This window comes from Lottia gigantea, assembly GCF_000327385.1.
Source record: "Lottia gigantea unplaced genomic scaffold LOTGIsca_80, whole genome shotgun sequence".
In the NCBI taxonomy this organism is placed as follows: domain Eukaryota; kingdom Metazoa; phylum Mollusca; class Gastropoda; family Lottiidae; genus Lottia; species Lottia gigantea.
In genome coordinates this window covers 209,603-213,983 of record NW_008710663.1, presented here as the reverse complement: position 1 = coordinate 213,983, position 4,381 = coordinate 209,603, and positions in this window count along the sequence as shown.

The following is a 4,381-nucleotide window of genomic DNA, read 5'->3' as shown; positions in this document are numbered from 1 at the left end:
TTTGTCATGTTGCATTGCAAGATATGATTCTGAAATTCAATACATTTTAGTTACAGAGACTGCCATTGTTACAGGTAGATTTCTCTGTAGAAGTAAGCGACCATGTTAGAGATAGATATGGTCGTGGTGTACAGATGGTATTGACTGTGTGATCGTTTTGATCAAACTGCTCACTGCCATCGTGTTCACTAACTAGTTTAGATTAATGGTCACTCACTGCTATTGTGTCATATAATCTGCTAGCTAGTAGGACAGTATGTAATGGTAGCTCGTTGCTATCGTGTCACATCCTGCTAGCTATTATGACTCACTACTATCGTGTCACAATCTTCTAGCTAGTTAGGTAGTTTTAATGGTTCAATGCCATCGTACTGCTAGTTAGTAAGACAGTATGAAAAAGTGGCTCGATGCTATCGTATCATAATCTCAATAGCTAGTTAGACACGATAGATCAATGGTGACTCACTGCTAGCGAGTAGGACAGTAAGTAATAGACGCTCACTGCTATCGTGTCACAATCTACTAGTTGGACTGTATGTTATGGTAGCTCCGCACTATCGTGTCACAATCTTCTAGCTAGTTGGACAGTAAGTAATTGTAGCTCATCGCTATCGTGTCACAATCTTCTAGCTAGTTGGACAGTAAGTAATGGTAGCTCATCGATATCGTGTCACAACCTACTAGTTGGACTGTATGTAATGGTGGCTCATCGCTATCGTGCCACAACCTACTAGTTGGACTGTATGTAATGGTGGCTCACTGTTCTCGTGTCACACTCTTATATCTAGTTTGGATCATGGTCACTCACTGCTTTCGTGTTGGGTTGTTGGGTTGGCAGAATTGCTCTTATTGTGTCACAATCTGCTAGCTTGTTGTCAGTAAGTAATGGTCGCTCATTGCTATCGTGTCACAATCTGCTAGCTAGTTTTACTTTATGTAATGGTTGCTCGATGCTATCGTGTAATAATTTACTATCTCCATGGAACAGGTAATTCTGAATGTAGCTCCATGTCGATAGAATTCTATATTAAACAGAATATTAATGTGTAAAGTCTGACAGAATTCACATGTTATATAGTTTGTTCTGGTTTGATATTGACTGAGATCTGGTTAGATTTTCCAGTTTATTACACTCTCGTTACACATTTTTTCTGATGACATAATTATTACGGATCGAGTGATGCAGGTCGGTGAGCTTGACATGGAAAAAGCATCTAGTCATTAAACATACCTCGACAGTTGGAAATCGATTGTGGATTTTGATCTGAATCATGACAACAGCTTGAGATTATTCAAAATGACAAATCTTACTAATTTAAAAATCATATTTATAAATCTAAAATTATACAGTTTTTAATTCTGTTTTCTAATATTCATAATAGTCAGAAATTCAAAAGACTATCATCAGCCAAACTAAATAACAGACTTTCATTTGATATGCTATAATTACATCATTAACATTCATTAATTAATATAGATCTCATTATGATAATTAAGGGTTCAAGGGCAATGTGCGGCAGCTGGGAGGGAGAGTTAAAAATCCCCTCTAACAGTACAATTATCTAAGTAATTATTCGGGGGGGGGGGGGGGTGTTGGAAGGTTAGGGAATAACGAACGTAAAACGATCAGTTTGGCTGGTCATAATGTCACCTAACCGACATACAGACCTGCAGTAACCAATATGCCCCTGAGCTTTCCACTTAAAAAACAGACACCACTATAATTTTCATTAAATACACCCTCTACTCCCCTTGTCCCTTCATGATTCAAGTGTCTCCGTATCGGAGCTGTCATCCAAACCTGTTCATATTCCTCACTGACTGACAGGTTGACGCTTATAATTTAACATTGTGCCATTCTGTCTACTCCAGGTGTCATTTCTATCATTCACTCACCTAGAGTTTCATATGGAAGTTTTATGATAGGAAACAGGACATGACTGTCCCATTCTGTCTAATTGGCGTTAACTTCATAACGTCATAACACCACGTTAACTTCATAACGTCATAACGTCACGTTATTTCATAACATCATAACGCCACGTTTACTTCATAACGTCACGTTAACTTCATAACCTCATAACGTCAAAGCGCCACGTTAACCTCATAACGTCATAACGCCACGTTAACCTCATAACGTCGTAACGTCATACGCCACTGGATAAAGTCACGTTAACTTCATTATGTCACGTTAACTTTAAAAAGCTGTGTCAACTTTATATGTTACTCCAAAACGTTAATTTCATGTGATGTCAAGGCGACTTCATAACGTTACGTTACGTTCATTTCATAATGTCAACTTTAGAATGCTACATTAGCTTTGTAACATTGCATTAACTTAGTAACGGTAAAATCATATCAACTTCGTAACGTCACGTCACGTTAACTTCATAATGTCACTCCATAAAATACGACGCATTGTAAAATTCCATTTAATCACCTACGCGTGTTGAAAAATGTTGGGCGACTGCTTTGACAAGAGGTTGCATATAGAGAACAATGGATTGAAATAATAAACAGCCTTACCTGTCATGATATCAAACAATGGTGCTTTCGTTCCATTGTAAAATTGATTTATTGGCGTATTTAGCACTTTAATTCCTGTCCTCCTGATAGAGCTATAGATCGCGGTTATCACAGGAATGGTGACATATTGCGAGCATGATGAATATATATCATAGAAAATAGTCACAACCGGTCTAATGAATATTATATTTAATGTGTTAAATATACCAAATAACATTATTCGCTATGTGAACTTTGCTGCGAAATCTGACTTTGATTTTAATGAACACCGAAGACCTATGCATTATTGCTAGGTTGATGAGATGAGAATAAATTCCCATAAAAGCAACGGCCTATTGTCTGAGCAAAGAAAAAAGATTTTGGATTTTTTCTAAATCTTTGAAGAGAATTGTATTGGAATATCAGCCTCAAAATAGTACTGATATTCTCAGAATGCCGAGAAATTCAAACAAAACAGACTTGCCATCCCTCCAGAGAGTTCACATTGTCAATATCTATTTGGTGTAGGCTTTGTTAACTACGATCCCTGAGGTTTATAAACAATAATTACCCACCTTTAACCAAAGTATTTTTTATGCATCGTTTCAATGATTTACGTTGCATGTACCACCAGTGTTATCGAGGAAACACTTGTCAGTTCTGTTGCACACGTTTCATCATTTTACATCATTATTTCCGAATATTAAAGACCAAACGTTCGCCTTCAGTGTAATGTTTTGATATCCTACTTACTGTAAACTACACAGTATTATTGTGATTAAGTTTGCAGTGAACTCAACTTCATAATATATATAGTCTATAGTACAAGCCATTACTTACAGAAGAACGCAGTTTGGTACTCAACGTTTTATACTGAGTACAGTACATCACTACACTGCGTTATTTCAACTGTATCCCAGAATATTGAACATTATCAAGCTAACCTGACGAGGATTTTATATCCGAATCACTTGTCAGCATAAAATGATCTCTTATCAATACCAAAAATAAACTTGCTTTCGACAAGCGATTCTTTCACGATAGACTGATATCTGAAATAGCAGAGTGCCAGCAGGTGCCCGTATCAGTAGATCTAAATACATTACAAACTACTATCTGACATCGGAAGTTTCTGATGGCTTGGTATACCCTATCTAATATTATTAAAACACAATACAAAAATAGACCAGAGTTGAGAATGGAATAGCAGAGTGCCAGCAGGTGTCCCTATCAGTGGATCTAAATAAGTTTCTGATGGGTCAACATACCCTGCCTAATATTAATAAAACACAATATAGAAATAAACCAGACTTGAGATACCCTGCCTAATATTAATAAACACAATATAGAAATAAATCAGACTTGAGATACCCTGCCTAATATTAATAAAACACAATATAGAAATAAACCAGTTTTGAGATACCCTGCATAATATTAATAAAACACAATATAGAAATAAACCAGTTTTGAGATTAAAGTAGCACAGTGCCAGCAGGTGCCCCTATCAGTGAATCTCAATACACGCTGTTTGACATCCAGCTAGATAACATAAAAGTTTGTCCGAAATCAAATATTCCTTACCTTCAATTAGAATGTTAGATTTCGGTGTATATTTTTATCGTGGCATGCAGAAGAAAATGACTTATAATAAATCTCTATGTAAAATGATATAACAAATCGTTTATCAGTACCAGTGGCGGCACAAGATTCCTGGAACTGATAGTACAAACCAGACCAGTTGCAACAGGGGGCAAGGGGGGTCAATGCCCCTCCGAAAATATGGATTGTCCCCGTGAGAACTGACTAATTACTTTATTGAAAATAAACACCATAAACCATTGCCCTTCCGGATGATATATCCCCCCCCCCCCCCCCC